Here is a 19,574-nt window from a genome sequence, read left to right as displayed (position 1 = left end):
TGGGAATTATAATAGGGACAATTTTTCAAAAATATAGCTGCCACTTGTGCATGCACACTTTCTGTAAGTCAGAATTCACACAGCACCATTTGTTCAGGGAAGTCATACACAACTGGATTTTGCCTGTGCAAATTCAATTATTTGTGCAAACAAAATACCTGCATGTAAGTGACTAGTATATGCAAAAACAGAAGGCACGTTGAGATCTGCCCTTAAATACTTTTGATTTTTCCCTCCCTATTTTAATCACGTTTTTCATGGTTTTTTTCCTCCCCTGCTACTTCTGTGACCCTCACAACCAGCAGAGGAGAATTCATGGACCTATCAGGCAGCATCTGTGCCCAGGAGCATCAAACTCCTGCTGTGCACACAATTTATGCAGGCAGCTGCAACAACTTCAGGCTTGACCCAGCTGTGGAAAAATACAGTATTAAAAGAGCCACTGCTCCAGTGGAACTGGACTCTGGGGCAGAAGAGTGCCCTAATCACTGGACTACAGAGGCATTCTCTCTCACTCTCTCTTTCTGGCCCATTGATCATTTAAATATTTATTTATCCACAGTGGAATAGTCACTGGGGCAGAGAGAAAGACTCTACAGAGCAGTGGTTAGGGCACCCATGTGGGAGGTGGGAGACCCAAAGTTCAGTCCCCGTTCACCGCCTCCTTGTCTCCCCACTTACGTGGATCTCACTCCTCCAAGACACTACTTCGTAACCTATACAGCGTGACTCTAGGAGACAGATTAGTGTTTTTGGATTGCTAAACAGAGATCTGCAGCCCAGGCTTAAGCACCTATCTCCAGGGCTTAGGACAGAGCTCTCTCACCAGCATCTCCCATTGGTTCCTCACCAAGCATGCTGGCTTTTGTGGACTGCAGTCTAAGATGCCTCTCTCTCCCCATGCATTGCATAGGGAACCTATGTGCCTAACTCTGCACCCTCACATCATGGCCAAGTGACTGGCCCCTTATAGGGAGATAGGGCCAGCCAGACCTGTGACATAATTAATTAGCTGCTTCCCAGACTGAGAGGGTCCACTAAGGACGGACGGGTGATAGCTTATAAAAGACCTGAGACAGATCAGTCTGGGAGTGGGCAGATTCCTGCAGAAGACCCTAAACCAGCATCTGAGAATAGTACTCAGGGGAACCAACTTGTAGGTTGGGAGGACAGGTATGGGAACAGAAGCCGGAAGGTGGATTTCAGAGAAGCCTAAAGAATAAAGGAACTTTGTTTATTTGTTTGGATTTTTTTAGTTTGGACCTTTGCTGGAAGAGGTTATGTTTGTTTGGGAGTTAGCCAGAGAGCTAAGCCAATCTCTAGCACAGACAGGTGTGAGAAGAGCTTAAGAGACCTACTTTGGAGAGGGAAATTGAGGTAAGGAATGCTGCAGTGCCACACTTTGCCAGCAGAGACCACTATGGGAGCAGCCATGCCTCTACATCAGGGTCACACATTTCCTAGCTTCTGTAGGCCAAGGTTATTGCACACATCAGGGGATCCTTCCATCCTTTCATTTTCCCCTTCCCACCCCCCGGACCCTGTGTGCATGCCCCCTTCCCTCAATGCAAAAGGTTCTGTAGGTCCCTCTCCCTTATACCAGTCCCCATTTTGCCTCCCATGCCGGGGCTGTATGCATGCCCCTATTCCCCACCCCCTCAGTAATTTCTCCCACCACTATTCTTCTCTGTCTGTTAGATAAGTCATTCCAGGTGTCAACATGTTTTATATTAGGAGGATAGGCAGAGATGAAAGAGGAGTACGTTTATGCTGGAAGGCATTAAGCCAGTTGTTAGATCTACAGATTATGGCAGAAGTGCTTGAAGCTGCAGCTTTGCTAAAGAACTGGCTGGGAGGGACTTCATGTGCTCCCGCTTTTGGTTTTCCCTAAAATCAACAGGGTTGTGGTCACTGATATCTAGATCTTTCCCTGACATCTTGGGAATCGGTTGGATGCAGCATTCAACAACTATCAGGTTACAGACAGAAAAATGGAGAAATGCTGCCAAGTGTAAGGCCTTCACCAGCTCAGCCAATTACTCCTGGGAGAATTCTGCACCACTGTGTGCATGCAGAATTCCCGTTCCCCAGACATTTCTTTGCTTCCTCACAGAAAATGATGGGGAAACAAAGGGAAGCCACAAGAGCAGTCAGGCACCCTTCTCCAGCAGCACAGGTGCCTACTTTTGGGTGCCCAGAGCAGCTAGAGGAGAGGTAAATCACTGCGGTGAGGACCAGGCTGGGATACCCCAGCTGACAGCTCCTACCCTGTGCTGGGCTCAGCTGCTAGTCCTGGTTGGGCTGAGGGCAAGGGAGGACAACAAGACGATGTCTTCCCCTGCAAGGAGTAGCTGGGTCAGACCCACACACAGAAATCTCCCCAGCTGCAGGAAGCTCCGCACACACCCCATCTGCTTCTTCCCCCATCACTCCTCAGGTGCAGGGAAGGGGTTGCTGTATGGGGAGCTGCTCCCTTGTCCACCCAACCCCTGTGCATCTGGACCCCCCTCCCATACCCAGAGGCAGATTACTGTTTTGTGGGGCCTTGGGCCAGAGCAAATGGAGGCCTGTCCCCACCCACCCCTCCCTCAGCACTCCTGCCGGGGAGCAGGGTTGAGGCACAGGCTTCCCAGTGAGAGTGCTGGGCGGAGTGGGGCAAGCCCCAGGACCCCAACCCCAATTTCCAGGCAGACAGATCAGGGCAAATCCCACTCCCCGACAGGAGCACCCATGGGCAGGATGGAGTGCGTCAGGATATTGGCCCCTTCGACCCAGTAGCGAATCCACAACTGCCCATACCCAGACTCCCCTGCCAAACCTCAGCCCCTCTACACCCAGATCCCCCACCCCCGAGCCTCCTGCACCCGAACTCCTACCCCGCTGAGCCTCACCCCCTGAATCCAAAGTCCCCTTGCATCTGGACACCTCCTCCACTGCTGAGCCCACATCCCTTCATCCAGACCCCACCCCCTGCACTCAGATCACTCACTACTGAGCCCTCCCACAATCAAACTCCCCTGCACCTGGTCCACTCTGATGAGCTCCCCACATCTGGACCTGCACCCCACCACACCCCACTCCTCCAGCATCCGGACCTCCCCACCCAAGCCCCATCCACCTTCACCTGGACCCCACTGCAGAGTCCCATTTCCCCTGCACCCAGAACCCCATGATGAGCCCCCGTGCATCCAGATCCCCTCCATACCTAGACGCTCTGCCGAGCTGCCGGCAGCCAGACTGCCCCACACAGAACCCTTCCACCCCACACTAAGCCGCTCCACAGCTGAATCCGCCAGGCTGAGCCTGCCTGCCCATATCTGGATCGGGGAGCAGGACTTGGCATGCGTATGAGTGAGACGCTGTCCTCCTCTTGCTTGCTAACTTGGTGTCATTAATTTTGCTGTAGAATAAAATGTAAAAGTGATACTTTCAAAAGTCTGAAAAGTTTCAAAAGTAGAGAAACGGACATGAATGCTTAAATGTGAGAAAGGATCTTTTTTTAACTAGGCTTGTGACCATCCTTTCTTCTATAGGCTGGAAAAGCAGGGTTTTGAGGTGGGATTTTTTAAGCTTTAATTTTCTTCTCTCTACCCACTCCCCACAGAAATATCAAAAATGCCAAGTCTGGTCTTCTTTGGGTTTACAGTTCTCTCAAAGCATGTTTAATGTGCCATGGCACAGCTTAAATGAAGGGGTATAAAGTTTGAAATTTTAAGAGACTCTCTCCAAAACATTAATCAGACACTGAAGTTAAATAGGTGTTAAGAACAAAGGCCACCGTGTTTTAAGCAATTTGACTAAAAATCCATTCCCCGTTCTGCTTTTACTTTTGAGATGTCATGTCACTAGTCTCTAGTCATTACAGTGCTTATTTACACTAAGAAAATAGACATTCAATTCACTCTCAGCACAGCTCTTCTGGTGATAGCCATAGTAGAGATTTTTATATAAATGGGAATCCGTAATGGCAGTAAAAATGCTGGAAGTTACCAGAACCTTGTCTACACTAGTGCTCCTATCAGTGCAGCTGAAGCTGGCAGAAGCATAGGTGGGATTTTTTTTTCCCCACTTTCAACATAGACAACTTTCTAGAGTTTTCTAAGATGGAGAAGACCTGAATGTGAAACATAAATAGAAGTGTGTGTGTGTGTGTGTGTAAGAATACAGTAAAGGTCATTGATTATACCATAACATTACATACCAAGGTGGATTCTCCAACACTGACATTTTTTAAATCAAGAGCGGATGTCTCTAAAAGATCTGCTCTAGGAATTATTTTGGGGAAGTTCTATGGCCTGTGTTATACAAGAGGTCAGAGTACATGATCACAGTGGTCTCTTCTGGCCTTAAAATCCATGAGTCTACAAAGTAACAAAATAGAACACAAAACCATATCTCTTTCTTTTGTGGCACCATCTCATCATTATATATCGTCTTATGCATTTACTACTTCTTGCATTCTCTAAAAATGAATAATGAAATAATTACTTATTCATGTGACTGATTTAATAAGGTTTAATTTAAAACTAAAAGAAAACCTTGTAAGTTTACAAATAACACAAGTGACCTTGCACCTTGAAAAATCCCCTTTAGACTCATGTAAATCACAGAACATTTTGGTTCTTATAATGATCTACATTTAAGTCTCAGTGTATAAATTATGTCAGTCAACTACGATAAATACAGCTCTCTGTCACTGTCACTTCTTATTTCAATATGTCTTTGCCCAACAAATACTGTTGAAAAAAGGATATTTTCCTTGAACATTTGAAATACTCTGTATTCTTTCATCAGAAAATATTTCATTTCCCTACATTAGACAAAAAAAAGCAATGACAACAACTGCTTCTTGGAATTTCTTATTTTCTAAAGCCAACGAACAAATCATAAGAGATCTATGCATAGTATAGAATTTAAATTAGGGCTGTAAAAGCTTAAAGTTTTAACTGGTAAGCATTAGGCTCAACACTAACTGGACCTTAACTGTTAACCCCGGTGGTCGGCGGGACCCCATCTGTGACGGGCAGGTGGGACCCCAGCCACAGCCGCACCAGAGCAGCCCCAACCCCATTCCCGTCGGCAGCGGGCAGGCAGAACCACAGCCCTGTCCCGCAGCTCCTGCTGCCTGGCATTGGCCCACTGGAGTGACCTCAGTTAACGATTAAGCAGTGAAATGATCTAATTTTAACCGTTTAACTAGTTAACTTTTTTAACCAATATTTACATCCCTAATTTAAATAATATTCCAGAGTAATTCTCTTATGACAGCACCATTCTCATTGATCTAAACAAGAAAAAGACTCTCTTTGGTTAAAGTATTTCCTAGAGTCAATGCGTATCTGTTGATTTACACAGCACTTTCTGCAAACTATGTACGGCACATCTTAGATCTTACAGTAATTAGTCTACTTGTATTAAAGCCAAGAGTTATTTCAACACTGCATGTAATTCAAAGAACTCATTATTTTCACTAACATTGATAACAAAATATAAGCTGTGTTCTACTTTGCAATCCTCACTATAGTAAGACAAAATTCTTACTATGACAAACGTTCAAGTAAACAGGGATTGTGCAGGGAGTATGTGAGAGAGTTGAAAGGAGCAGAGCAGAGAGCGCACATGCAGCCCGCTGCAACCTCACATCATGGCCAAATGGCTCCATGCAGCTGGTACCTACTGACCATGTCTCCACAGTCTTCCCTCATATGATTCACACAGAGAAAGCCAGTGTTTGTGCTATGGCAACTGGGGAGGGCTCCTTAGGGAAATGGCAATGGCAGGGCCAAGGCATCCAGGGGATTCACTGATTCATACAACTCTCGGGCAGTCTTTATGGCAGGGCCCATAAAAAGCCCCAGAAAAAGTTTAAAGCCATTCTCCTTTGGCAGGGGGCAGTTGTACTCATGCAACGTATTATTACTGTTCACAGACATCTGTATAATACAACAGTTGCTTAAGCATTTTTGAAGTGACCCTTCTATTACTAGGAAACAGAAAGCAGCAACAGAGTTGGCTAAATGAAAGTAAGTCTCCACGCAAATCTTCCCTTGAATCCTTAGGTATGTCTACACTGCAATAAGACACTTGCAGTTGGCCCATGTCAGCTGATAGGCCCATGGGTCTCAGGCTGTAGGGCTATACAATTGCAGACTAAATGTCCTGGCTCAGGCTAGAGACTGGGCTCAGGGACCCCTAGATCATTAGGCCTGTTAGGCCTCTCGTTCCACAACTCCTGGCCCGTCATAAATGAATAAAATCAAAAGAATAGTGGAGTCTTGACCTTTACACTACATTCTGCTGTTCCACTCAGCAATTTAGTTTTTTTCTATAGCAAGGCCACCATTTTCCAAAGTAAACACTGATTTTAACTTTTAAATGCCCAATTTGACACCTAACTAGACCTGTGTGAATAACTGATTTTTCTCTTTGCTGGCAGTTCTTAAAATTGGATCAAATGAAATGTTTTGTTTGACCTGAAACTAAATGTTTTGTTTTGAAGCTTTTTTAGATTATTTTAAATAAAATTGAAGGAAATCTAAAACCAGTCTTTTTTAATTGAAAAATCAAAATATTTTATTTTTAAATTGTCAGAACGAAACATTTTGATTTTTTTTTAAATACGTAGTTTTTTGTTTGGTTGTTTTTTTTAACTGAAACAATTTGGAAAAGTCAACACAAATACAACTTAAGGCCTGATTTTGCAGCTGTATCTGTGCAAGCATATCCCTGCTGCCCCTGCATGAAACCCACTGACTTCAGCATTATTCTGCACAGAGATCCACCTGTGTGGATGCAGTTGCAGAACTGGAGCCATGGTTAGTAAATGCAGTGTAGAGACTAGGGATGTAAAAGTTTAAATGGTTAAACGGTAGGCATTAGGCTTACCGTTAACCGGACCTTAACCATTTACCCCGGTGGCAGGCCGGTTCTACGAGGCCAGCCGGAGCAACCCCAGCTGGGACGGCAGGACCCCGTCCACGCTGGGCAGGCGGGACCCCAGCCCCGTTCATGCCGGAGCAGCCCCAGCCACGCTGAGCAGGCAGGCAGGCCCCCAGTCCCATCAGCGGTGGGCAGGCAGGACCCTAGCCCCAGCCGTGCCAGGCCAGTAGACCCTCAGCCCCTGCCTCCCGGCACTGGCCCACCGTAATGACCATGGTTAAAGGTTAACCCATTAAACAATATAATTATAAACGTTTAATCGATTCACTTTTTTAACCGATATTTACATCCCTAATAGAGAGGGCTTTGAATGAGAACAAACCAACTATGGCATCAGCGGAAACCCCTTGTAGCACTTCAATGGCAAAACCGTGCTCCTGCCACATCCCCTGCATCAAAGGAGGACCCTAAACACAGTGGGTTCCACTTTGTGGGATTAGCAGATTATGAATCTACAGAGAGGTACTATGAATTGCCTGCAGGTATTAGAGGAGTGCACTCTGATTCTTGCACCTGCAGCAATGCATTGGAAGATTTGAAGGCAAGCAGTAATCAATTTGCTACCACACACTGTCTGGTCAGAATGCCTCACCTTTAGTTCTTAAAAAACAAAACAACTCAACCCATTAAACAATATAAATGGGGGTGGGACGACAAACAGGTGTTGAATAAACTAGGACCTCAGTAGTGGCTGTTGAGCTTCTTTGCCTGAAGCAGAGAATGCTGGCTCTCACAGGGCAAACCTATGCAAAGTTTGTTTGCTCAGGTTTTCCAGAGTGGTTAAGGATTTGCTCCAAAACATGGTTGCAGAAAGCTGTACACACTCAGAAGGTAAGTTTAGAACAGTGTTTTTTTGAGTTGTTTTGTTTTTTAAGAACTAAAGCCATAATAGTTATTTTAGCTGGGCAGGCAGGAAAATGGCTCCTTTCACAAAGAATGAGCTTTTCAGCTCTGCTGGACACTAAGGATATGTCTACACTGCCCCAGGCGGTGGTGCTTCGGCTTTCTGCCCTGGTCCCCAACCAGTCTAATGCCTGCTCTGCTGGGCAGACCCCCTGAAACCTGCTTGCAGCCCCCCAGTGGGCCCCGAACCCCTGGTTGAGAACCACTGACATAATCCATCTGCGTGCTAGGGCAGGTACAGTCCTCCCCCACAGGATGCATTACATATTAATATCAATACATTAGATCTCAACTGAAGTATGCACCATTGAAATTTATGATCACTGCATTATCTTGATGCAAAAGAATTATGCACTGGAGATTGCATGATGTCTAAACCTCAGAACACATTACCAAACAGCATATACCTTAGACTGACAGCACAGAAGATTTTCATTTATAATTAGCCTGAGGGCAAATAAGAACTGACAAGAAACTCTGATGTCATTTCATGCATCTTTTGTAACCTCAGCACCTCTGCAAAAAGTTGATATAAAATCTTACAACAGCTGAGACATAAAAGAATACAGAGTGGTTCTTTGAAGACATATGCAGCAAGTTTCCAAACATTAAGCATCAAATACAGGCTTGATTTCTGTTTCATATAAGAATGAGATTTTAAACAGAAGTGCTGACTTAAACACCAAGATACCACAAGTTCAGTGCCAAGCAACCTACCCCTTTTGATTAGAGGTAAACAAGCCAGTTCCCTGTTCACTGAAAATGTCTCAGATTTGTATTTACCAAAACCAAGCAGCCAGCTCAAATATCCTTTACATGTTGATACTGGCAACACACCAAGAGGTTCAACTCAGCACAGCCAAACTGCTACAACAGGTGCAGCACAGACCAACAGCGTCCTCAAAAAAACAAAACCAAATAATATGGTTGTGACCAGAAGACAAACACAACACCACAAAACGTATTACTTTACCCCACCCGAACTGCCTGAGGATAGGACTCCCAGTGCAAGGTTAAACTGTGCCCTGCCCTCATCAAACCAAAGGAGCAGCCTCTCCTTTTCGCTGGGCAGCAGGAGTGGAGCTGGTGAGAGAGAGAACCAGATTTGGACTGCAGGGGTGGAGCAAGGGGCACAACAAGCCAGGGGAGGCAAACAGGGCTGGAGGGGGAAACGCTGATAAAGCTGTCAAGGAGAGACGGGAGGCGTCTCTTCCAAAGCATCTCACGCCAAGGCAGTAGTTTTGTAATGGGTCTGATAAGAGCTTAAAGCTCTCTGTTTATTTCATTTTTCTCCAGCGCTCCTGCCTTCAGTTTGTCACAGCTGGAGAAAGCAGCCGTGCCTAGGCCTTTCCTTCACTTCCCTCCCAGCCCCTCCTTTAAGCTGCTGCACAATCCGATGGGGGGAAAAGTAACCCCAGGGAGGATCAGCACTTTCCCCGCTCTCCCCTTGTGACCGTGAAACGCAAGCAGAAAACCTGCCTCTTTACGCGAAACAGGGACTGGAACAAAGCGGGTGTGGTTTGTCTGCAGGCTTCTGCGGGGCTCGGTTCCACACAGGTTCCCCTCTCGGGGCAGGTGCGCGTGTTCACACGCGGCGCAGACTAAGCACCCCGCGAGGCACGGGGGGGGGCACCCCACTATCCCGCTTCTCCGCCAGGCTGGGGCGGCTGGCACTGCGAGCTCTTGCTTAGGCAACAGCAGGGAGGGAAGCGGCGGCGGCTGCTTTAGTGGGAAGGATGGTGGGGAAACGCCGAGTCCTGGGAGAACCGGAGCCGCGTTGCAAAATGCTACCTGTGAAGCAACAAACCCACGGTCCCTTCCCCCCACCCGCCAGCAACCACTTCCCAGCCACCGACCATCCCCCGGCCCTGCGCACAGATGCTGCCAGCCTCCCCACCCCGGCAACCCGAGACAATTCCCCGCGGGCCTCCAGACAACCAACCCCCGCCACGCAACCCGGGGCCGGCCGGCCGGCGCTCCGCGGCACGGACCCCAGCCCAAATCCTGCAACCGCAGAGGCCGCTCGCTCAGCCCGCAGGCGGCGGCGGCTGCTCCGCGTCCCCCCGGCGCTGCAAAGAGCTCGGCCAGGCAGCCGTCGGCGTGCAACGAGCACGGGCTAAAGCTCCTACCTGCAAGGCTGCAATTCCTTCGCTCGCGCTCCGCTTCCCAGGGCCGCCTCCCGCTGCTCTGCGTGCAGCTGCCGAGGCGCCTGCAACAGGGGGCAGCAGCAGGAGGAGGAGTTGGTGCCAGTGTGTAACAAGTTTGGGTTGCCCCGCAGTATGGCGGCTGCCGCTGGAGGGGGAGGAGGAGGGAGCTCAAGGCAGCAGCCTGAGGGCTTGTTGCCCTGCCGAGAGCAGCTCCAGGGGGAGGGGATGTTGGGGGTTGTGACTTGGAGGGAGGGGAGTCGGAGACAGCCCGGGCTCAAGCTGTGACAAGCGAGGAAGATTTTGATAGTTGTTTTCAGAAGGAGATTTTGGTCAATGGCTCGGGGAAGCAGGCACAGAAAAACCTGCCAGCCCCGGGCTGGGGGAGGGGAGAGCACTTGCAAACGCTGCCTCAAAATGATGATGGAGTGTTAGCTGCAAATCCGGGGCGGGAGGGATTCAGAGGTGTTTGTCCACAGAAACCATGCTACATTTCCATACGCTGCTGCTGGTACCTGTATCTCTAAGCACTGAGGGAGAGGAAGACCTTTCTCTTCAAAATACCAAGGCTGGAAATGGAAACTTCCAGAGCGGAAGGTTTTTTCATTTGTAACAGACGTTATTTCTCATTTGTGTGCCATTTTAAATGGCTTTGAATCATAAACCTGGGTGTCTTAATTCTCACACACACACACTGTATAATAACCTGGCTAACCCAGGCAAGATTGCTCCTGCTGAATATTCACAAGTGCCCTGACTACTGTGTCATCTCCTGTATATAGAATGAAGTTATGTAGCTGAGACACACTAGTGGGGGAGAGGGGAAGAGGTAATACTACTAAACAAGAAAGGAATTGTCAAACACACTAAAGATTGCCTAGGTGTTGGGCGACCATAGTGACTAGATGTCATAGACGAACCAGTAGCCAAGGCTTACTTTACACAGGTACTTTATGGATGTAATTTCATTTGGTGTCAATGGGACTATTCCGGAAGCACACACATGGTAGTTTTAGATTAATTCCCTTCTCACATCATCTAGGCCAGGGGTTCTCAGCCTTTGCAGACTGCTGTACTCCCTTCAGGAGTCTGATTTATCTTGCATACCCCAAGTTTTATGTCACTTCAAAACTATTTTCTTACAAAATCAGACATAAAAATACAAGTGTCACAACACACTATTACTGAAAAAATGCTACTTTATCATTTTTACCATATAATTATAAAATAAATCAATTGGAATATAATACTGTACATACATTTCAGTGTATAGGATACAGAGCAGTATAAGCAAGTCATTTTATGTATGAAATTTTAGTTTAGTAATGACTTCGCTGGTGCTTTTTATGTAGCCTGTTGTAAAACTAGATGAGTTTATATACCCCCTGGAAGACCTCTGCGTACCCCTGTTTGAGAATCACTGATCTAGGCACCTACTGTGCAACACTGACTTTCTCCTACAGTGACTGCACTCTCCTGCTCCCTTGTCAAAGGATAATACCACAATGGGAGGCTTAAAGTTGGTTTGACCAACAATAAGCTCCAGGTGAGACAGCAAGGCATACTGTTCCCTGGCACTAGCATGACAGAGCAGCAGTGAGTGGAATGGCTTTTGCTATCTTTTTAGCTATTTTCAATAGTCATTTCTCTACTTCTGTGCTTCCTTATATGCTATTAAAAGGAAAGGGAGTATCCATTTTTCAACCAGAATGCAGCCACCCTTGATGAAAAAGATGGTAATTGCATACAATAAGTCAACCGATCATTTATTATTTGGTTGTGTACCACTTGAGGGTACCTTAATGTACTTATATTGAAAAAATAGATTTGGTACCTTCAGAAACCTATCAAGCTGCACACTAGCTACCTATGTAATCATCTGATGTTATTTCATTACCTTTGTCCTCACTCCCCCTTTGCTCCTTTTTATTTGTCACACACACCTTCAGCAACTTGTCTCAAGCTAGATTGTAAGATCTGGACTGGGATAGTCTCAGTGCAAAGCACAACAGGGCCCAAATCCTGATTGGGGGCTCGCAGCACTAACACAATACAAATAAATAATAATAGTTAATAAATAACAAGCATATACCATGCAAGAGCAATTCCAGTTAAGTGTAGATGACGTCATCTGTAATATGAGGGAAGCAATAGCCTGGCAGAGGAAAGGAAATAGGCCAGTGACTAGGCAGATGTAACCCATAATGCTTCTGCTGAGTTACTGATGAGTTTTTGATTACAATCATACTCTATGCAAAGCTATGATAACTGTTGTTTTATTTACCTTATAGGTGAATATGAACCAACATTGCAGACACACAGTTTCTTAATCACTAGGGCAGAGGTCGGCAACCTTCAGCATGCGGCTCATCAGGGTAATCTGCTGACAGGCCGCGAGACATTTTGTTTACGTTGACTGTCCACAGGCACGCCTCCCCCCCCCCCCAGCTCCCAGTGGTCGTGGTTCGCCGTTCCCAGCCAATGAGAGCTTCAGGAAGCGGCGCAGGCCACAGGGACATGCTGGCCACTGCTTCCCGCAGCTCCGATTGGCCGGGAACTGCAGCCACTGGGAGCTGCGGGGGGCTGTGCCTTCAGAGAGTCAACATAAAGAAAATGTCTCGTGACTCACCAGTGGATTACCCTGATGGGCCACATGCTGAATTTTGCCAACCCCTGCACTAGGGCCCTACCAAATTCACGGCCATGAAAAATGCATCATGGACCTTGAAATCTGGTCTCCCCCACATAAAATCTGGTCTTTTGTGTGCTTTTACCCTATTCTATACAGATTTCACAGAGGAGACCAGCGTTTCTCAACCAAAAGTGATTTGCAGGGGGTCACAGGGTTATTTTAGGATGGTCACGGTATTGCCACCCTTACTTCTACACTGCCTTCAGAGTTGGGCAGCCAGAGAGCAGCAGCTGTTGGCCAGGTGCCCAGCTCTGAAGGCAGCACCGCATCAGCAGCAGCGCAGAAGGGTGGCAATACCATACCACGACACCTTTACTTCTGTGATGCTGCCTTCAGAGCCGGGCAGCAGGAGAGTGGCAGCTGCTGACCGAGGATCCAGTTCTGAAGGCAGCAGCACAGAAGTAAGGGTGGCAATACCATGCCATGCCATCCTTACTTCTGCGCTGCTGCTGGCAGTGACTCTGACTTCAGAGATGGGCTCCGGGCCAGCAGCCGCTGCTCTCCAGCCGCTCAGTTCTGAAGTCAGCACCACTGCCAGCAGCAGCACAGAGATAAGGGTAGCAGTACTGCAAACCCCCCCCCCCCCCGCCCCAACTCCTTTTTGGGTCAGGACCCCTAAAGTTACAACACCATGAAATTTCAGATTTAAATATCTGAAATCGTGAAATTTATTATTTTTAAAATCCTATGACCATGAAATTGACCAAAATGGACAGTGAATTTGGTAGGGCCTTATTCATCACCACAGAATGGAATTCCAGTGTCCTTTGACTATTCTTGCTTTGTTATCGGGAACCAGATAAACACATTTGAACAAAATATTTAGTTTACTGGAGATTTGCATTAATTTTGTTGGGAGTCCGTAGCCCAAAAGATCCAGCACTGTAAAATGTGCATGGTTCAGTACAATGATGTCACAGTTCTCCACTAATCTGTCCATAATTCACATTAGATATAGAAAAGAGATATTGTTAAAATTGAATTACTGAAAAATTGGAGCCAGATATGGATTCAGACTAATATCTCCAGCCAGGGACAATTGACCTGCAAATCAGGGCCTGGCCACCTTGACACTTTAGGCTGACTGCCACCAGGGTGGGGCAGAGGGACCCCGGCAGCTCTCCACTGTGGAGGTAGCAGGGGATTCCTGCAGCTCATAGCTACTGGGGAGGGGGGAGGGGGAACGGGGACCCTGGAGCTCTGAGCTCCCATGGGTGGTGGGAACCCCAGAGCTCCCAGCCACCCCGCAGCTGCCCAGTCCCTTCCCATTTTATCATGGATATTTTTAGTAAAAGTAAGGGACAGGTCACAGACTTCCGTGAATGTTTCTTTATTACCCATGACTTGTCCATGACTTTTTCTACAAATATCCATGACAAAATCTTAGCCTTAATCATAATATGTACATTTAAGAAGTGGAGACTTTTCAGGCTTTGTCAACACTACCAACTTTTATTGGTCAGTGGTCAGGGTGTGAAAAAACATACCCCTGACTGACACGTTTCACTGACAAAAGCACTGGTGTGGACAGCGCTATGTTGGGGGAAAGATGTTCACTGGGGATGGTTTAATTATGCTGGTGGGAGAGCTGTCTCCCATCAGCATAGAGCAGCTACACAGGAGACCTTACAGTGGCGCAGCTGCAGTGGTTCAGCTATGCTTCTATAAGGTCTGTAATGTAGACGTAACAGGCATTTGAAATGCTAGGGTTTGAGAGAGGTGACAGGATGTTAATAGATATAGGGAACATTAGCTATTATACAGAGGACCATAAGTAATACAATTCCCTTCATATGGTACACCTGATCAAACATTACATTGTTGAAATGCCAATTTAATCCAAGCCAGCATGCCTGACACTATAATGGATTCTGTCACACCTTTAACATCAAAAAGAGTCACAGACTATAAAGAACTTTGATTTCAGGCAGCAAGAAGGGGCCTTTAGAGCAGTTTCTGAAAGGCTACCTGACAAAGGGTCTGAGAACAGGACGAGCTGGGGAGAAAGCATATGGGCTCTAGAAGTGTAAGGCCTGGTCTACACTTAAACGTTTTGTGGCCATTGCTATATCTATGAGGAATATGAAAAAAAATTACACCCCTAACCAACATAGCTATTCCAGAAAAAGTGTTGTGTGTTTGCTAGTATAACTTATTTTGTTTGGGGAAATGGTATAAGTTGTACCAGCAAAAGCATCTTTTCCCAGTACAGTGGCATCTCCACTAGGAGAGTGAAGTATATATATATATACACTGACAAACCCTTTCTACTTCAGACAAGGCCTTTGATTATGGGCTAGGCTGCTGAATCTTCTGAGGGGTGCAGTACAGAAGGCACAGCCCAAGGAAAGAGAGACAAAGATGGCCTTACACCACCTTTTCATCATACATATTCTGGGTTGCTACAGGAGTTGAGATGGCCCTCAACATAAGGTAAAGCAACCATAGGGTCACTCTAACTCAGGGGTAGGCAAACTATGGCCCATGGGCCGGATTCAGCCCATCAGGGGGATTGCCACCCCCATGGCGCTGTGGGCCCCACACCGCTCCCGGAAGCAGCCAGCACCACATCCCTGGGGGAGGAGAGGGCAGAGGGCTCCACGCGCTGCTCTCGCCTGCAGGCACCACCCCCACAGCTCCCATTGTCTGGAAACGGGGATCCGCATCCAGTGGGAGCTTCAGGGGAGGTACCCACAGGGAAGGGCAGCGTGTGGAGCCCTCTGCCCCCACCTTCCCCAGGGGCTGCAGGGACATGGTGCTGGCTGCTTCTGGGAATGGCGCAGAGCCAGGGCAGGCAGACAGGGAGCCTGCCTTAGCTCCACTGTGTGCTGCTGCCACCCTGGAGCCGCTCCAGGTAAGCGGCGCCAAGCCAGAGCCCACACCCTGAACCCTTCCTGCACCTCATGCCCCAACTCCCTGCCCTGAGCCCCCTGCAGCACTCTCCTGCACTCCAACCCCCTGCCCTGAGCCCCTTGTTGCACCTCGCACCCCAACCCCCTGCCCTGAGCCCTCTTCCACACTCCTCCCTGCACCCTTGCCCTGAGCCCCCTCCTGCACACCACACCCCCTCCTGCACACCACACCCCCTCCCACACCTCAACCCCCTTCCATGAGCCCCTTCATATACCTCACACCCCTCCTCTGCCCCAACCCCTTGCCCTGAGCCCCTTCCTGCACACCGCACCCTCTCCCACACCCCAACCCTATGCCCAAGCCCTACATTCATGGCCCTGCATGCAATTTCCCCACCCAGATGTGGCCCTCGGGCCAAAAGTTTGCCCATCCCTGCTCTAACTAAGATATGCTATTTATCCACTGAACAGATACAACATAGGTAGCAGGGCTACTACTGTCATATCACCTTTCCAATATGCCTCAGGCCTAACATTCATGGCTCATTTGGTTCTGTGATTGGAAACAAGAGTACTATTAACATAATTTGTGATGAGGATACCTGCCTACTAATCTTGCTTAAAACTAATTTCACACAAAACTATCAGATATATCTCATATAATTTTTATGAATGAATTTTGAAAGCAAAATTATTTTGAGAATTAGTAAAGAGCAAAACAAAAATTTAGCACAGCAACATGTTTCACTTCTTTAAAAAAAAGTCACTTTCTTTTTTTCAATAAAATGTGTTGTGGCAATGAGGTCATATAATGAACAACTATTAATACAGGACGACAGCAGTTTCTTCTAATGTGGATTCCAAAGTAATGCATGAAACATGACTTTAAATAACTCCGTTATAAGTAACGCATAATCTTCTAAACACACACTAATATATGCTACAAAGAAATTTTATACAAAGTCTGGCTCAGTCTTAACATAGCTACTGCTTTGGTATCATGTTCAGAGGAGTATTACACTCCATGGCATATCAAAAGGACATTTTAATTACATGGTAATCTTCACTCTACCCCAGAAAGAAAAGTAATTAACAATGAAAAACTAAATTAAAATAATCTGTAGAATCTGACTATACTCTCAGAAACAAAGCTATAAATTTAATCCTAGGAAAAATATGCTGTAGTAGCAGAAAATCACAGAGCAGTGGTGAGTCAGAGCAAGATTTAAGTTGGCCCAGAAGTTTAGATCTGGAGCCGAGGATAAATAAGTTCAAGAGTGAGTGAATGAGTGAACAGGTGGTAGGTATGTAGCAAGTTGGTGAAAGGGAGAATGAATGTGTCTGGGGGTTTGCAAGCAAGTGGATAAGGAAATTAATAGATGAGTACCAGAATGTCTGAGTGAATGAATGGGTGAATGGACAACTGAATGCGAAAGTGAAAGAATGAGTAAGTAGTTAGGGGGAATAGATAAGCAAGTAAGTGAATGCATAGCTGAACAGGTCAGACTATATTGTTATAGGACTATATTGCTGTGATAGTTCAATGTCAGTTAATCAGTGCTGTATCAGTGCAAAAAGAAAATTACATGTATTTCTAACTAGCCATTTCAAACTGACCATCATGAAAAGGGAACCATAGTGAACATATTTAATATTTAGTATTTAAATGCACTTTAAAATTCTGAAACCAACAATAAAAATCCTTTTGGAAATCATAATTAAGGCTATGATTTTGTCACGAAGGTTGCAGAAGTCACGGAATCCATGACTTCCCATGACTCCGTGACTTCAGGCCCGGCAGCTGGAAGCTGCAGGGTCCTGATGTCTCCTGAAGCAGCAGAAGGCTGTGAGGTACCCCCGCTGCCTGAGGCAGCAGCCCCCCAAGCTCCCAGCCGCGCTGGGTGTGTGGTGCCCAGCCAGGCTCCAGCATACCATGGCACAGGGGTACTCAGCTCCTCTGGCTGCTGTGGACGGCAGCTCCCTACCAGCCGCAGCGACAGGGAGATCCCTGCAGCTTCCTGCCACCAGGGTGGGGCAGAGGGACCCCCGCAGCTCTCCACTGTGGAGGTGGCAGGGGATTCCTGCAGCTCATAGCTACTGGGGAGGGGGCAGGGGGACCCTGGAGCTCTGAGCTCCCACGGGTGGTGGGAACCCCAGAGCTCCCAGCCACCCCGCAGCTGCCCAGTCCCTTCCCATTTTATCATGGATATTTTTAGTAAAAGTAAGGGACAGGTCACGGGCTTCTGTGAATGTTTCTTTATTACCCATGACTTGTCCATGACTTTTTCTACAAATATCCATGACAAAATCTTAGCCTTAATCATAATATGTACATTTAAGAAGCAGAGACATTTTTTTAAATGCAAGCAGAGGTTTTCCACAGGCTTACAGTTTAACAACAACTCCAAAGGCAATATTGCTACTACTAATAATAAATAATAATACTAATAGTACTTGGCACATTTCATCCATAGAGCTCAAATACATTTTCAAAGCTGGATACATGTATTATCCCCATTTTCCAGATGGATAAACTGAGGTACAAGGAGGTGAAGTGACTTATCCAAAGTTACATGGTGATTCAGTGGCAGAACCAGGAACAGACTGAACCAAGGACTTGTGCTACTGTGCCCTACCCACTAAACCACATAAAATGTATTGTCATTTGCTCTATAAAACTAGAGCAACTATATAACTATAAAATACTCGCCCTGGGATGTACTTTCCCAGGGATGTGGGGATTTATCTAAGCATTTCCTAAGCGTGGAATTGACTCTCTTTGCAAAGGGCCCATGCCAGGCCCTTATAATTGTCCCTTTACTAGATATGGTGTGTGTGTGGTAGCGTAGCTGCTGCACAGGCCTCTGCCTAGCCTGTGCTTCTGTGCTGGCTCCAAATGAGACAACATGGAGGGGGTAGATCACTAAATTCTCATGTGCTGGATCTAATGGCCAGTAACTCCTTACTGGGGCCACAGAGGTGCAGTGTCCCCCATTCCAGCTCATAATGTAGATTAACAGACTCATAGGGGCTATGCTATAGTTCAGTGCCCCGCCAATGAGACAGGGAAGAGGATTTCGCCCCATTCCAGCACCCATTTAATCAATTTAAGAGCCATAGCCTTTGGCCCTTACTCATGTCAGTAACTTCACTTGAATTACCTGCGAGAGTTGCAGACTCCAAATTGGAACATTAAAAAACACAGAGTATTAATTTTGAAACTTGTATTGTAGTTGCTGCTGCTGTTCTACTGGCTCCATGTCTCAAATTGTTTCAAGTAACACACAAACCACTGAATTCCTGTAGTCATTCAGCCAACCAGTGAACCCACAAAAGGAGAAGTCATCATCTAAAACACCCCTGGAATGAAACATGAAAGTAGACTCTTCCTCTCCTTCTGTTTCCTCGTCATTATTTTTTCTTTTTACCATTTTCTTGCCTGCAACCTTTGTCCTTCTAATTTTAAAAGAATGTAAAAACTTGATATAACTTGCTACCCTATTAACTGAATCTCTTTGCTGAAGCTAAACCAGGTCACGATTCCCTGAAGTGTGGTGTTATTTTCCTGTCCAGCTGTGAGGTTTTTCTTTCCACCAGTTGCTACTATTGAATTTCTGTTATTTCAAATGGAGAATAATAGCTTAGGATCCAATTGCTTCACAATTATACGTTAAATAAAAAGATACAAGGTACAGGAAAGAACGGGATTTTCTAAGATGGTATGAGTAAATTCAGCAAACAAAGATCTCATGGGAACACAGATCTCTGTTCTAGAGAATAAGAAACAGGCTCATAAAGAGCAGGGTAGAAGGGATAAAGATCAAGGACAGTCTTTGATAACAGACTATTATAGGCATAAAAGATCACTGTTAACAGCCTGAAATAAAAAATTATATGTGTAGGTTTTATATACTGTACATAAGAGCCTCAGTGAGTTCTAGGGCAAAATATCAAATATCACAGCTGTGTCTCAGGAAAAACACTGAAAAATCACAGAGAAGTTATGGGTACTGCATGTTACAGGATGTGCATGTCCTTTCAGTT

General features: G+C 46.4%; 1 protein-coding gene across 4 annotated transcripts in view; it reads right to left on the bottom strand.

The window, feature by feature from the left end:
- SEMA4D (semaphorin 4D) overlaps positions 1 to 10,328 on the bottom strand; it is a 150,335-nt gene extending 140,007 nt beyond the window's left edge. Inside the window, exon 1 of one of the 4 annotated variants that reach the window (XM_039545992.1) lies at positions 9,972 to 10,328. The gene's annotated coding sequence lies outside the window, so the exon portion shown is untranslated. Of the gene's footprint in view, positions 1 to 8,820; positions 8,922 to 9,971 lie in introns of those variants that run through there. The other 3 variants (XM_039545990.1, XM_039545985.1, XM_039545989.1) reach the window with 3 other exon arrangements.
- Between the last annotated feature and the right edge of the window lie 9,246 nt (positions 10,329 to 19,574).

This window comes from Mauremys reevesii, linkage group 6 (assembly GCF_016161935.1).
Source record: "Mauremys reevesii isolate NIE-2019 linkage group 6, ASM1616193v1, whole genome shotgun sequence".
In the NCBI taxonomy this organism is placed as follows: domain Eukaryota; kingdom Metazoa; phylum Chordata; order Testudines; family Geoemydidae; genus Mauremys; species Mauremys reevesii.
Note: the sequence above shows the minus strand (reverse complement) of the source record. Positions and strands in the feature narration are given on the sequence as shown.